This window comes from Chlorocebus sabaeus, chromosome 22 (assembly GCF_047675955.1).
Source record: "Chlorocebus sabaeus isolate Y175 chromosome 22, mChlSab1.0.hap1, whole genome shotgun sequence".
NCBI classification, from domain to species: Eukaryota; Metazoa; Chordata; class Mammalia; order Primates; family Cercopithecidae; genus Chlorocebus; species Chlorocebus sabaeus.
In genome coordinates, this window is record NC_132925.1 from 60314966 (window position 1) to 60332361 (window position 17396).

General features: G+C 38.8%; 1 long non-coding RNA gene and 1 pseudogene across 2 annotated transcripts in view; both read left to right on the top strand.

The window, feature by feature from the left end:
• The window catches only part of LOC119625868 (uncharacterized), a 549594-nt gene that overhangs the window by 54227 nt on the left and 477971 nt on the right, over positions 1-17396 (top strand). The window lies entirely within an intron of this gene.
• On the top strand, positions 7528-8590 carry LOC140709800 (uncharacterized; annotated as a pseudogene).

Sequence of the window (17396 nt, forward strand, 5' to 3'; positions counted from 1 at the left end):
AATAAGAGCTATTTATTGCAAACCCACAGCCAATATCATACTGAATGGGCAAAAACTGGAAGCATTCCATTTGAAAACTGGCACAAGACAGGGATGCCCTCTCTCACCACTCCTGTTCAACATAGTGTTGGAAGTTCTGGCTAGGGCAATCAGGCAAGAGAAAGAAATCAAGGGGATTCAGTTAGGAAAAGAGGAAGTCAAATTGTCCCTGTTTGCAGATGACTTGATTATATATTTAGAAAACCCCATCATCTCAGCCCAAAATCTCCTTAAGCTGATAAGCAACTTCAGCAAAGTCTCAGGATACAAAATTAATGTGCAAAAATCACAAGTATTCTCATACACCAGTAACAGACAAACAGAGCCAAATCGCGAATGAACTTCCATTCACAATTGCTTCAAAGAGAATAAAATACCTAGGAATCCAACTTACAAGGGATGTAAAGGACCTCTTCAAGGAGAACTACAAACTACTGCTCAGTGAAATAAAAGAGGACACAAACAAATGGAAGAATATACCATGCTTATGGATAGGAAGAATCAATATCGTGAAAATGGCCATACTGCCCAAGGTAATTTATAGATTCAATGCCATTCCCATCAAGCTACCAATGAGTTTCTTCACAGAATTGGAAAAACCTGCTTTAAAGTTCATATGGAACCAAAAAAGAGCCCAAGACATTCCTAAGTCAAAAGAACAAAGCTGGAGGCATCACACTGCCTGACTTCAAACTATACTACAAGGCTACAGTAACCAAAACAGCATGGTACTGGTACCAAAACAGAGATATAGACCAATGGAACAGAACAGAGCCCTCAGAAAGAATACCACACATCTACAGCCATCTTATCTTTGACAAACCTGAGAAAAACAAGAAGTGGGGAAAGGATTCCCTATTTAATAAATGGTGCTGGGAAAATTGGCTAGCCATAAGCAGAAAGCTGAAACTGAATCCTTTCCTTACTCCTTACATGAAAATTAATTCAAGATGGATTAGAGACTTAAATGTTAGACCTAAAACCATAAAAACCCTAGAAGAAAACCTAGGTAATACCATTCAGGACATAGGCATGGTCAAGGACTTCATGTCTAAAACACCAAAAGCAACAGCAACAAAAGCCAAAATTGACAAATGGGATCTAATTAAACTAAAGAGCTTCTGCACAGCAAAAGAAACTACCATCAGAGTGAACAGGCAACCTACAGAATGGGAGAAAATTTTTGCAATCTACTCATCTGACAAAAGGCTAATATCCAGAACCTACAAAGAACTCAAACAAATTTATGAGAAAAAAAAACAACCCCATCAAAAAATGGGCAAAGGATATGAACAGACGTTTCTCAAAAGAAGACATGCATACAGCCAACAGGCACATGAAAAAATGCTTGTCATCACTGGCCATCAGAGAAATGCAAATCAAAACCACAATGAGATATCATCTCACAGCAGTTAGAATGGCAATCATTAAAAAGTCAGGAAACAACAGGTGCTGCAGAGGATATGGAGAAATAGGAACACTTTACACTGCTGGTGGGAATGTAAACTGGTTCAACCATTGTGGAAAACAGCGTGGCGATTCCTCAAAGATCTAGAACTAGAAATACCATATGACCCAGCCATCCCATTACTGGATATATACCCAAGGATTATAAATCATGCTGTTATAAAGACACATGCACACGTATGTTTATTACACCACTATTCACAATAGCAAAGACTTGGAATCAACCCAAATGTCCATCAGTGACAGACTGGATTAAGAAAATGTGGCACATATACACCATGGAATACTATGCAGCCATAAAAAAGGATGAGTTTGTGTCCTTTGTAGGGACATGGATGCAGCTGGAAACCATTATTCTCAGCAAACTATCACAAGAACAGAAAACCAAACATCGCATGTTCTCACTCATAGGTGGGAATTGAACAATGAGATCACCTGGACTCTGGAAGGGGAACATCACACACCGGGGCCTATCATGGGGAGGGGGGAGGGGAGAGGGATGGCATTGGGAGTTGTACCTAATGTAAATGACGAGTCTATCGGTGCTGACGAGTTGATGGGTGCAGCATACCAACATGGCACACGTATACATACGTAACAAACCTGCACGTTGTGCACATGTACCTTGTATTTGTGACAAACCCACAGCCAGTATCATACTGAATGGGCAAAAACTGGGAGCATTCCATTTGAAAGCTGGCAGAAGAAAGGGATGCCGTCTCTCACCACTCCTATTCAACATAGTATTGGAAGTTCTGGCCAGGGCAATCAGGCAAGAGAAAGAAATAAAGGTATTCAATTAGGAAAAGAGGAAGTCAAGTTGTCTCTTTGCAGATGACATGATTGTATATTTAGAAAACCCCATTGTCTCTGCCCAAAATGTCCTTAAGCTGGTAAGCAACTTCAGCAAAATCTTAGGATACAAAATTAATGTGCAAAAATCACAAGCATTCCTATACACCAAGAACAAGCAAACAGAAGGCCAAGTCATGAGTGAAATCCCATTCACAATTACTACAAAGAGAATAAAATACCTAGGAATCTAACTTACAAGGGATGTGAAGGACCTCTTCAAGGAGAACTATAAACCACTGCTCAGTGAAATAAAAGAGGACAAAAGAAATGGAAGAACGTTCCATGCTTATGGATAGGAATAATCTATCGTGCAAATGGCCATGCTGCCCAGTCTATCTCCGTCAAGCTACCAATGACTTTCTTCACAGAATTGGAAAAAACTATTCTTTAAGTTTTTTAAGTTTCATATGGAACCAAAAAAGAGCCCGCATAGCGAAGAAAATCCTAAGCAAAAAGAACAATGCTGGAGGCATCGTGCTGCCTGACTTCAAACTATACTACAAGGCTAGAGTACCAAAAACAGCATGGTACTGGTACCAAGACAGACATATAGATCAATGGAACAGAATAGAGGCCTCAGAAATAACACCACACATCTACAACCATCTGATCTTTGACAAACCTGACAAAAACAAGCAGTGGGGAAAGGATTCCCTATTTAATAAATGGTGCTGGGAAAATTGGCTAGCCATACGTAGAAAGCTGAAACTGGATCCTTTCCTTACACCTTTTACAAAAATTAACTGAAGATGGAGTAAAGACTTAAACATAAATCCTAAAACCATAAAAATCCTAGAAGAAAACGTGGGTAATACCATTCAGGATATAGGCATGGGCAAAGACTTCATGTCTAAAACACGAAAAGCAATGGCAACAAAAGCCAAAATAGACAAATGGGATCTAATTAAACTAAAGAGCTTCTGCACAGGAAAATAAACTATCATCAAAGTAAACAGGCAACCTACAGAATAGGAGAAAATTTTTGCAATCTATTCATCTGGCAAAGGGCCAATATCCAGAACTTAAACAAATTTACAAAGAACTTTAACAAATTTACAAGAAAAAAACCAACAACCCCATCAAAAAATGGGTGAAGGATATGAACAGATACTTCTCAAAAGAAGACATGCATCCAACAGACATATAAAAAATGCTCATCATCACTAGTCATCAGAGAAATGCAAATGAAAACCACAATGAGATACCATCTCATGCTAGGCAGAATGGCAATCATTAAAAAGTTAGGAAACAGCAGATACTGGAGAGAATGTGGAGAAATAAAAATGCTTTTACACTGTTGGTGGGAGTGTAAATTAGTTTAACCATTGTGGAAGCCAGTATGGCGATTCCTCAAGGATCTAGAACTAGAAATACCATTTGACCCAACAATCCCATTACTGGGTATATACCCAAAGGATTATAAATAATCTACTATAAAGACAACACATGCACACATATGTTTATTGCAGCACTATTCACAATACCAAAGAGTTGGAACCAACCCAAATGTCCATCAATGATAGACTGGATAAAGAAAATGTGGCACATATACACCATGGAATACTGTACAGCCATCAAAAAGGATGAGTTCATGTCCTTTTGCAGGGGCATGGATGAAGCTGGAAACCATCATTCTCAGCAAACTATCACAAGGACAGAAAACGAAACACTGTATGTTCTGTCTTATAATTGGGAGTTGAACAGTGAGAACCCATGGACACAGGGAGGGGAACATCATGCACTGGGTTCTGTCAGGGTTGTTGGGCTAGGGGAGGGATAGCATTACGAGAAATATATATATATATATATATATATATATATATATATATATATATATATATAAAAATAAATAAAACTCAGATGGCAATGGCAGTTAAAAAGGAGTGTTATAAAGTGAATCTCATGAGGATAGGGGGCAGATTGATGGTTACCAGAGGCCAGGGAGGGTAGAAAGGAGGGGTATATGAGGAAAGGTTGATCAATGGTTAATCAACCATGAAATATGGTTAGATAACAAGAAATAAAAACTAGTGTTCAATAAATCAGTAGGGTGACTATAGTTAACAATTTGTTGTATATTTCACAACAGCTAGAAGATATGTTTAAGGTAATAAATATCCCAGTTATCCTGATTTGATAATTACATGTTATATGAATTTATCAAAATATCACATATACCCCCAAAATATGTACATCTATTATGTATCAATGAAGAAATAAAAAGTAACAGAATAGAAAGGAATATTGAGTGACCCTGGGAGTTCCCAATGAATCCTTGTATCATAAGGTCATATACCTAGACCAGCTCTTAAACAAATTGTAACCAAAGATATAAACATAATGACTTCAGTGGACTAAATAACAAAAGGCTATGGAGTATGGAAGAAGTATTTCAACAGAGTTCTCTATCACAGAAACAAAAGCAGATATCTTCAGGAGAAATAAAACAAATCAGCAATTGGTCCAACCATATACCAGAATGGAAGAGGTCCTGATAATTACCAGAAATGCAAGTATACTTCAGAAAGATAGATGAAGAGAAAAATAGATAGAAAGATAGATAAGAGGCCGGGCGTGGTGGCTCACACCTGTAATCCCAGCACTTTGGGAGGCCGAGGCAGGTGGATCATGAGGTCAGGAGGTTGGCCAGGTCAGCCTGGCCAACATGGTGAAACTCCATCTTTAGTAAAGTTACAAAAAATTAGCCAGGCATGGTGGTGTGAGCCTGTAGTCCCAGATACTCAGGAGGCTGAGGCAGGAGAATCACTTGAACCCAGGAGGCAGAGCTTGCAGTGAGCCGAGATTGTGCCATTGCACTCCAGCCTGGGCCACAGGGCGAGACTTTGCAAAAAAAAAAAAAAAAAAAAAAAAAAAAAAAAAAGAAAAGAAAAAAAAAAAAGAAAAAACAAAAGAAAAAAGGAGAGAGCTGGATCAAGATTTCAGTAAACTAGTTATCAGAATTATTTAATTCTTACAGAAGTTAGGGATTCGAAATTGACTTTGACTATGGATGAGGGAGACAGTGTCACTTAAAGTAGTAAAAGTAATTTAAAATATTTTGATTCTTTAGGACACTGTGTTTTCCATTATCTTCTTTTATGGTCTCAATATGATCTTTGCTTTTATGTTTTGTCTATTAATTTGAGGGACAAATTATCATTTGTTACATACTATAATATTGTGTATGTGGTAGGCACTCAATAACTATTTGTTAAATTGAATGAATGGCTGGGTCAGTCAATAATTACAATGAAAATACAGGGATTTTGTTATTGTAATGCCTTGTAGTTTTACATTTGCCGTGATTGCTTGTTGCCTGGCTAGGTTTAGGGCAAAAATTGATTGAGGTCATGGAGCTTTCAGAGCTGATTTAGAGTCTGATGTTTCAAGGTGACAGCTGTAGAAAAAGGGATGTATTTACTACTAAAAATGTAGGTTGTGGACACCTTAAACGCTTTTACAATTAACTTTTTTTTCAAGTCCCTCATTTTCTAAATGTCTCTTTGAAAACTGCTGCTCCCAACAGGACCTGTTTAAACAATGCCATCATTTACTTGACATATTTGTAAGTCATGATTATCTGAGGCCATTTATACAAAAATAGGAGCAATTGAATTTTTTTTTTTTTAAAGCAGCAGGAACTTGAGGTCAGTATTACACAGCTGCTGCTTTTGGCTATTGTTTGAATAGAAGTACGATTTGGGTAGACAAGACTTCTAGAGCCAATGAGCCAGTTTGAGCATTGAGGCCACATTGTCCAAAAGGAGAGTTGTAGACCAATGAATATTTTCGGTTATTCCCCAGATAACTACACTGTTCTGAGAGTGTAGAGATTATTTGAAACAATAAGCACTCATTTCTAAGATTAAGAATATTGTTCAGTCATAACATGTGTAGAAAGGAAAAAAGAATCACATAAAATCAAGGGAGGGAATACTAACTATATGTAGAAAAGGCCACCATGGCTTTGTTACACGTATGTGAAACAGAAATCGTCTGTATTACTCTGTTGGTGGAAAGTGCTGATAGATATAAGGGAGAATGTATGGAAATGGACATTTATTTTGCCAGGATCCTTGTTCTTTCACATATATTTTCCCATATATGGGGGTCTCCTTAACAGCTTTGAGAAGTGGAAATTATTAGTCCTATTCATCTTATGTACATAAGGAAACCAAAACACATGGAGGTTAAATAATTGACCTGAATTCAAGCTGTTCATAATAGAGTCAGAATTTGAACCCAGGGGTGATTTTTATCCCTCCATCTGAAGCATCTTACACAATGAATGTTTTCTAGTTAATGTTCTGCTCTTTGTAGGTTTCCCTGCTTTTTAAGATTTCCTTAGGAGGTTGAACTCTCTGGTCACAAGAAGTGTGTGCGCCTTAATGGCTGCTGGCATACTCCTTTGTTTTCCCGCACTGAGCCAGGAGCCCACAATCTGGGCTGAAGTCAGATTCATTACCACTCTCTTCCTGTCCTCTGCACTCTCAGTGTTTGGTCTGTAGCTCTTATTGCCATTTTTTAAAAGCCTGGATTCCAATTCTTATTACTCTCAGTGTCTGAGTCACTGCTCCTGTGTTCCCTGTGTTCTCACTGAAACTCTTACTTCTAGTTCCCTTCACCCTCACTATGTGTTTATGCTACCCACACTGTGCTGAAAGCCAGCACCTCTTAACTCTTTTATGCTTACCTGTCCCTTCTTACTTCTGTTGATCTGCCTCTCCAATCTCAGCTGCTCACTTCACTTTACCTTGTTAAGGCCCCGAGACACCAGACTTTTTCTGACATGATGTTATTCCCATGCATATTACCCTTCCACGGATGCACCCAGATTTGGATAAATCCAAACCACCGGGTTTTACTCATTTAGCATGGCATTCCTTAAGGTATTTTACTGACATGTAATACATTTTCCGATTTTATAATCTTAAAAATTATAATTTATATGGGAAAATCACTTAACATGACTAATCTGGTTTTTATCTTTAGAAGAGGAGTTATGCTTTAATAGATGATGAAGCATGCAAGTCTATACTTCATTTTATCATGATTGTAAGACTTATAATTTCCAGATTTTAAATATGTTGAGTGGCTAGTATTACTATGAGGCTTGCTTGTCCTGTCATGTGGTTTTTTTACCTAGAAATTGTAATTGCATCAGTATTAGCAGAAATATTCTTAGCATAATTTTCACTCATGTACTGACATGTGTGTGGACCATTCATTCTTGCTTTCTTTTCTTTTTTTTCTAATTTAAAAATAAACTTTAATGTCAAAAATGCAAACCTGGGGAGGGCATAAAGATCACATACAAAGCTGCCACTTCACACTTAGAGGGTTGCACAGCCGCCCGGCAGAGGTGCTCCTCACTTCCCAGATGGTGGGGCAGCCGGGCAGAGGTACTCTTCACTTCCCAGACGGGACTGCGGCCGGGCAGAGGTGCTCCTCACTTCCCAGATGGTGGGGCAGCCAGAGGGAGGTGCTCCTCACTTCCCAGATGGTGGGGCAGCCGGGCAGAGGTGCTCCTCACTTCCCAGACGGTGGGGCAGCCAGAGGGAGGTGCTCCTCACTTCCCAGATGGTGGGGCGGCCGGGCAGAGGTACTCTTCACTTCCCAGACGGGACTGCGGCCGGGCAGAGGTGCTCTTCACTTCCCAGACAGGACTGCGGCCGGGCAGAGGTGCTCCTCACTTCCCAGACGGTGGGGCAGCCAGAGGGAGGTGCTCCTCACTTCCCAGATGGTGGGGCGGCCGGCAGAGGTTCTCCTCTCTTCCCAGACGGTGGGGCAGCCGGGCAGAGGTGCTCCTCACTTCCCAGACGGTGGGGCAGCCGGGCAGAGGTGCTCCTCACTTCCCAGACGGTGGGGCAGCCGGGCAGAGGTGCTCTTCACTTCCCAGACGGGACTGCGGCCGGGCAGAGGTGCTCCTCACTTCCCAGATGGTGGGGCAGCCAGAGGGAGGTGCTCCTCACTTCCCAGATGGTGGGGCGGCCGGGCAGAGGTACTCTTCACTTCCCAGACGGGACTGCGGCCGGGCAGAGGTGCTCTTCACTTCCCAGACGGGACTGCGGCCGGGCAGAGGTGCTCCTCACTTCCCAGACGGTGGGGCAGCCAGAGGGAGGTGCTCCTCACTTCCCAGATGGTGGGGCGGCCGGCAGAGGTTCTCCTCTCTTCCCAGACGGTGGGGCAGCCGCATTCATGCTTTCTTAATCTATGCTTGCTTTCTTAAATATTATTAAATATGTATGCTTGTTTAAGAAGAAAAAAAATAAAATTATGTATCCCATATGGCACAAAAAAATTTAAAATAGTTTCAACTACCAATAGTATATTAATGATGAGAAGTCAGTGAAGTTTTTAGCACAAATGAGAGTCTGTGAGTCTCCTATTTAACATAGTATTGGAAGTTCTGGCCAGGGCAATCAGGTAAGAGAAGGAAATAAAGGCATTCAAAAAGGAAGTACAACTATCTTTGTTTGCAGATGATACGATTCTGTATCTGGAAAACCTAATTGTTTCAGCCTCAAAGCTTCTTAAACTGATACATAACTTTAGCAAAGTCTCAGGATACAAAATCAATGTTCAAAAATCACTAGCATTCCTATACACAAACGACGGGCAAGCAGAGAGCCAAATCATTAATGAACTCTCATTCACAATTGCCACAAAAGAATAAAATACCTAGGAATGTGGCTAACAAGGGAAACAAAGGACTTCTTCAAGGAGAGCTGCAAACAACTCCTCAAAGAAACCAGAGATGATACAAACAAATGGAGAAACATTCCATGCTCAGTGACAGAAAGAATCATTGTGAAAATGGCCATATTACCCAAAGCAATTTATAGATTCAGTGCTATTCCCATTAAACTACCATTGACATTCTTCACAGAATTAGAAAAAACTATTTTAAAATTCTTATGGAGCCAAAAAAGAGCCTGTATAGCTGAGGCAATCCTAAACAAAAAGAAGAAAGCTGGAGGCATCGTGCTACCTGACTTCAAAGTATATTACAGGGCTACAGTAACCAAAATAGCATGGTATTGGTACAAGACAAATATACCAATGGAACAGAATAGAGAACCCAGAAAGAAGACCACACACCTACAACCATCTGATCTTTGACAAACCTGACAAAAACAAGCAACGGGGAAAGGGTTCCCTATTTAATAAATGGTGCTGGCAGAACTGGGTAGCCATATGTAGAAAATTGAAACTGGATTCCTTATGCCATATATAAAAATCAACTCAAGATGGATTAAAGAGTAAATGTAAAACCCAAAACTGATCCCTAGAAGAAAATCTAGGTAATGCCATTTGGGACATAGGCGTGGGCAAAAATTTCACGATGAAGACACCAAGAGCAACTGCAACAAAAGCAAAAATTGACAAATTGGGATCTAATTAAATGAATGAGCTTCTATACAGCAAAAGAAATGGTCTACAAAGTAAACAGACAACCTACAGAATGAGAGAAAACTTTTGCAATCTATGCATCTAACCAAGGTCTAATTTTGAACATCTATAAGGAACTTAAACAAAATTACAAGAAAAAAACAAGCAACTTCATTTAAAGTGGGCAAGGGACATGAACAGACACTTCAAAAGAAGACATACATGCAACCAACAAACGTGAAAAAAAGTCTCAACAGCACTGATCATTACAGCAATGCAATTAAAACTGTAATGAGATACCATCTTACACCAGTCAGAATGGCTATTACTAAAAAGTCATAAAATAACAGATGCTGGTGAGATTGGGGAGAAAAAGGAATTCTTTTACACTGTTGGTGGGAGTGTAAATTAGTTCAACTATTGTGGAATACAGTGTGACAATTCCTCAAAGACCTAAAGGCAGGAATACCATTCGACCCAGCTATCCCATTACTGGGTATATACCCAAAGGAATATAAATCATTCTGTTACAAAGAAACATACACACTTATGTTCATTGCAGCACTATTCACAATAGCAAAGACATGGAATCAACCTAAATGCCCATCAGTTTTAGACTGGATAAAGAAAATGTGGTACATAAACACCATGAAATACTGTGGAGTCATAAAAAGGAATGTGATCATGTCCTTTGCAGGGGCATGGATGGAGCTGGAGGCCATTATCCTTAGCAAACTAATGCAGTAACAGAGAACAAAATACTGCATGTTCTCACTTACAGGTGGGAGCTAAATGATGAGAACACATGAACACATGGGGGGCACAACAGGCAATGGAGCCTATTTGAGGGTGTGGGCTGGGAGGAGGGAGAGGAGGATCAGGAAGAATAGCGAACGGATGCTGGGTTTAATACCTGGGTAATGGGATGATCTGTGCAGCAAACCACCATGGCACACATTAACCTATGTAACAATCTGCACCTGTACCCCTGAATTTAAAATAAAAGTTGGAAATAAAAATAAAGATTATTTAAAAAGATATAGTCTGAGTTATGTACACTTAATGTTCCAGTGCTGTAACTGCTTCTTTTTCTTTCATTCAAAAAATATTTCAGAATATGAGTGAGAGTGAAGTTTAGAGGGATAGCCATAAAAAGCTTGATCATCCACTAACTTCAGCACTTTGGTACCTTGCTATTGTTAGGTCCAGTTACCTTTGATACCTTACAGTTGATCAGCACCTGTACTATATCTTAATATTGTGAGTAAGAACTTCGTTGTGGATGTTGTTGGTTAAATTTATAGTACTTGTTAGCATTTTCCAGTTTTTCTAGACTTCAGCCTTTGCCTGTTTTTATCTTTCTTATTCTTTTCATTAACCAAAACTTTTTGTGTATGCCATATTGGGAAGGGATGGGAAAAATGAGGCCAGAAGCTCATTATAGTTTATTAATTCCTCCTAGGATGTATTGATTATGATAGGATTCATTAAGAATGTCTTGCTATTTTTGTTCATCAGTATTATTGTCTTATAGCATCAAGAAAATAAAGTGGTCTTCTGAAGTTAAAAAAATTTTTTTAATGTTTTTTATTTTTCAGAGACAAGGTCTCACTCTGTTGCCCAGGCTGGAGTGCAGTTACATGATAATAGCTCACTACAGCCTTGACTTCCTGGCCTCGAGCAATCCTCCCACCTCAGTCTCTTGAGTAGCTGGAACTACAAGTGTGTGCATCTTTACAAAATTGTTTTGTAAAGATGGGATCTTGCCTTGTTGCCCAGACTAGTCTTGAACTCCTGGCTTCAAGTGATCCTCCTGCCTTAGCCTCCAAAGTGCTGGGATTATAGGCATGAGCCACTGCACCTGGCCTCGAGTTAGAATTTTAATAAAAAACTTTCAACTATACCAACTTATATGTAATTGTGTATGTAAAAAAAAAAAAAAACCTGTATGCAAATCTCATATTCATTGACCTGACTTTCTGATATATTATAGTCTGAATGATCTTTTAAAATGTGAATTAGATATTGTCATTTCTTTGCTTGGAAGCTTTTAATGGCTACCATTGCTCTCAGAATAAAGACTACATAGTTGCTAGGGACTCATGAGCCCTGAACATAGTGTACCCTTGACATAGTCTACCCTTTTACTTTTATCTTGAACCACATTTCTTTTCATACTCTGTGCTCTAGACATATTTTCATCTTACCATTTTCTTGAATGTCACTGCCTTGTATCACAGGGTCTTTTCACATGCTAATCCCTTTACTTGATTCTTTTACTCTTTTCTCCCCACCTATTCATCTCTCAAATGTCAGCTCAAGAAAGACTTCCCTGAACCCCTTGGTATAGATTAACCCCTCTAATATGGTTTGGCTGTGTCCCCACCCAAATCCCATCTTGAATTGTAGTTATCATCATCCGCACATGTCATGGTAGGGACCTGGTTGGAGGTAATTGAATTATGGGGGCAGCTTATTCTTGTGATGGTAAGTTCTTATGAGATCTGATGCTTTTATAAGGGGCTTCTCCCTTTGCTTGGCACTTACTCATTCTCTCCCGTGCCGTTCTGTGAAGAGATACCTTCTGACATGATTGTAAGTTTCCAGAGGCTTCCCCAACCATGTGGAACTGTGAGTCAATTAAACCTATTTTCTTTACAAATTAGCCAGTCTTGAGTATTTCTTCATAGTGTGAGAATGGACTAATACACCCTCCAACTAAATATTCTGATAACCCCAGAATCTCTCCTTTTATTGTCATCACAATTTCATTTTACATTTGTGTGTATGATTCTGTGATTAATACTTGATTCTCCCTCTTTGTATGGTCTCCAGGTGGGTAGTGATTTGTCTGATTTCTGTTCTTTATTTCTTGTTTTCAGTGCTTGGCACATAATATTCTCTCATTGAGTAGATAAGTGGACAAATAAAGCAATATAACATGAAAGTGGTTTGTGGTGCATTTGGGGGCTTGTTTGTAATTCCACCTAGAAGCACACAGCCTTATATAAACTTCAGCTAAAGAATGGCCATTATCCATATTCTCATTTATAAGTGGGATCTGAACAATGAGAACACATGGACATAGGGAGGGGAACAACACACATGGGGCCTGTCAGTGGGGTGAGTGTGGAAGGACAGCATTAGGAAAAATAGCTAATATATGCTGGGCTTAATACCTGGGTGATGGGTTGATAGGTGCAGCAAACCACGATGGCACGTGTTTACTATGTAGCAAACCTGCACATCCTGCACATGTACCCTGGAACTTAAAAAAAAAAAAAAAAAGGCTGTTGTCTACAGGTGAAGGTTATCTGCCATTTTGGACCCAGATTCAGGAGTGCTGCACATAGAGTAGCCAGGGAGGAAGAAGTTGCTTCACTTGGCCACCAGATCAGTCTATCACTTAACCTTTCAACCAGGGATTACATTTTTCCTCTTTTTGATATAGGAGTTAAAAAGAAATTATTTAGGCAGATAGCTAGGGTAAGGAAGTTCTCAGTAAGGTTTTCCTTTTAATGAAAAGCAGCTCCCAAATAATTTTCTTTTCCATAAAATTGAGCTGCAGACATGGACAAACAAGCTGGAAGCTTGCATGAGTGAATGCTGTCAGCTGTGCCAATAGGGAAAGGCCACCTGGGACTAGGCATGTTCAAAATGGCAGCTCCATCTTCCCTTTTCCAAAGCAAGAATCATACCCCTAGACCAAAGAGCTAGCTATCTTTCCTTTTCCTTTCCAAGCACGTGTGCAGTAGGGAACAGAAAAACATGGTGCCAGCCAAGTGGAAAGCCCGTTTGCATAATAAGCAGATTAGGGTAGGGTAGCCAACTTTCCTGTGTGTTATGTAAATCTCACAACTGGTCCAACCAATCTCTGGGCCCTATGTAAATCAGATACTGCCTCCTTGAGCCTGTCTATAAAACCTGGTGCAGTCTGCTGTGGGCCAGAAGTCCCATTTGGTTGCCCCCCTCTCTCTCTCAGGAGAGAGATCTGTTCTCCTGTCTCTTTCTTTTGCCTATTAAACTTCTGCTCCTAAACCCACTTCTTGTGGTATCTGTGTCCTCAATTCCCTTGGCATGAGACAACGAACCTTGGGTATTTACTCCAGACAATGCTGCTGCTTCATTTTTAAGTGGCTACTGGAGGCCAAACAAAGAATTGTTGATAGAATGACAATTTCATTATAAAATACATTGTTTAGCACTTCTTAGCTCTCATATATAAGATCTCATTTGGTTCTTATGATAACTCTATGTTAAGAGACACAGCCGGTATCATGAACAGATGCGATAACTTCTATATTGGTTACATGACTCAGCCAAGTCAGGCCATAAATAAATAGTTGAGCTGGGACTTAAACTTGGACCTTCAGACTTCAATCCAGGACCTATCCCACAAACACCAAGCTTCTTCTTACGTAAGCATACATATTATTTGGGAATAAAGGGTCAGAAAAGTTTTATTTGGTAGCTCCTCATCCTGAAGTGAAGACACATGTGAAGCATCAGATAGTCTGAATGTATTAATCATTTATATCACAGAGTTTCAGAAGTTGAAGATCCTTTGCACTCTGTGGAAATGTTCTATTATGCAGATATATTTGTAGAGCCTTTTCAGGTTCCTGACTATAATTCTCTCATTTATCCTTACCTTGTAGTTCCTAACCCCCAAACCTCCCCCCTAATTATCTAAATTCTGTCTCTAATAAGCCAACCACTACTAATTACTTTCTACTGATTTCGGATGTAGAGATTTACATGTGCTTTGGGTGCCGAAATCTACTTCATAATAACATTAGGAAAGGATATATCTTTGGTTTAGTCTGGTGTCCTGAAAAATATGTCATTTGTCATTTAAATCTTTATAAAGGGTCTCTTGACATTTCAGTTCCATAGGAAAAAATATCTTAATTTTGTTTGATTATAAAATGAATACATATTATATAAAAACATATAAAAATAAAATATAAATAACCTACATTCTATATTTTAATGATGACATTTCATATAATTTCTTCCAGGAAAGTAAAAAATATTTAAAAACAATACTTAAAAGAGCTTTATAACATTTTATGAAATGGGTATAATCTACTTTAATTTTTCTTGTAATTTTTGATACTTGGGTTGCTTACAGTATCTCACTATCGTAAATAGTGTTGGATGAACATCTTTGTCTAAGCCTTTGGTTATTTTCTTAGAATAATTGCTTAGAAGTTGAATTATGAAGTTTATGGCTAATCTTAAAAAATCATTATTCTAAAAGTAAAATATGCAATTGAAGATAAAATAAAATAGAACCAAAGGGTTCAAAATGAAAATTATTAACGTCACAAACTTTAACTAAAATATAGGCTGTAATCCAAAAAACAGCCCAGGACCAGATGGATTCACACCCGAATTCTGCCAGAGGTACAAAGAGGAGCTGATACCTTCCTTCTGAAACTATTTCAAGCAATAGACCCTAACTCATTTTATGAGGCCAGCTTCATCCTGATACCTGGCAGAGACACAACAACAAAAAGAAAATTTCAGGCCAATATCCCTGATGAACATCGATGCAAAAATTCTCAATAAAATACTGACAAACTGAATCCAGCAGCACATCAAAAGCTTATCCACCACCATCAAGTCAGCTTCATCCCTGGGATGCAAGACTGGTTCAACATACACAAATCAATAAACGTAATCCATCACACAAACAGAACCAATGACAAAAACCACATGATTATTTCAATAGATGCAGAAAGGGCCTTCAACAAAATTCAACACCCCTTCATGCTAAAAACTCTCAATAAACTAGGTATTGATGGAATGTGTCTCAAAATAAGAGCTATTTATGACAAATCCACAGCCAATATCATACTGAATGGGCAAAACTGGAAGCATTCTTTTTTGAAAACCAACATAAGACAAGGATGCCCTCTCTCACCACTCCTATTCAACATAGTATTGGAAGTTCTGGCCAGGGCAAACAGGCAAGAGAAAGAAAGAAACAGGATAGGAAAAGAGGAAGTCAAATTGTCTCTGTTTGCAGATGACATGATTGTATATTTAGAAAACTCTATCGTCTCAGCCAAAAATCTTCTTAGACTGATAAACAGCTTCAGCAAAGTCTCAGGATACAAAATAAATGTACAAAAATCACAAGCATTCCTATACACCAATAACAGACAAACAGAGAGCCAAATCATGAGTGAACTCCCATTCACAATTGCTTCAAAGAGAATAAAATACCTAGGAATCCAACTTACAAGGGATGTGAAGGACCTCCTCGAGGAGAACTACAAACCACTGCTCAAGAAAATAAGAGAGGACACAAACAAATGGAAAAACACTCCATGCTCATGGATAGGAATAATCAATATCATGAAAATGAGCATACTGCCCAGAGTAATTTATAGATTCAATGCTGTCTCTATTAAGCCACCATCGACTTTCTTTACAGAATTAGAAAATCTACTTTAAATTTCATATGGAATCAAAAAAGAGCCCGTATAGCAAGACAATCTTAAGCAAAAAGAACAAAGCTGGAAGCATCACATGACCTGGCTTCAAACTATACTACAAGGCTACAGTAACCAAAATAGCATGGTACTGTTACCAAAACAGACATATAGACCAGTAGAACAGAACAGAGGCCTCAGAAATAATGCCACACATCTACAACCATCTGATCTTTGATAAACTTGGCAAAAGCAAGCAATAGGGAAAGGATTCCCTATTTAATAAATGGTGTTGGGAAAACTGGCTAGCCATATGCAGAAAACTGAAATTGGACCCCTTCCTTACACCTTATAGAAAAATTAATTCAAAATGGATTAAAGACTTAAATGTAAGAGCTGAAATCATAAAATCCCTGGAAGAAAACCTGAGCAATACCATTCCAGACCTAGGCATGGGCAAATACTTCATGACTAAAACACCAAAAGCAATGGTAACAAAAGCCAAAATAGACAAATGGGATCTAATTAAACTAAAGAGCTTCTGCACAGCAAAAGAAACTGTCATTAGAGTCAACAGGCAACCTATAAGAATGGGAGAAAATTTTTGCAATCTATCCATCTGACAAAGGGCTAATATCCAGAACTTTAACAAATTTACAAAGAAATTTAACAAATTTAACAGGATAGTAAATAGTTTAAAAGGGCTAATATCCAGAATCTACAAATGACTTAAACAAATTTATGAGAAAAAAAGAACCCCATCAAAAAGTGGTCGAAGGATATGAACAGACACTTCTCAATAGAAGACATTTATGCAGCCAACAGACATATGAAGAAAAGCTCATCATCACTGGTCATTAGAGAAATGCAAATTAAAACTGCAATGTTGATACTATCTCATGCCAGTTACAATGGTGATCATTAAAAAGTCAGGAAACAACAGATGCTGGAGAGGATTTGGGGAAATAGGAACACTTTTACACTGTAGGTGGGAGTGTAAATTAGTTCAACCACTGTGGAAAACAGTATGGCGATTCCTCAAGGATCTAGAATCAGAAATACCATTTGACCCAGCAATCCCATTTTACTGGGAATATACCCAAAGGCATATAAATCATTCTATAAAGACACATACACACGTATGTTTATTGCAGCACTGTTCACAATAGCAAAGACTTGGAACCCACCAAAATGCCCATA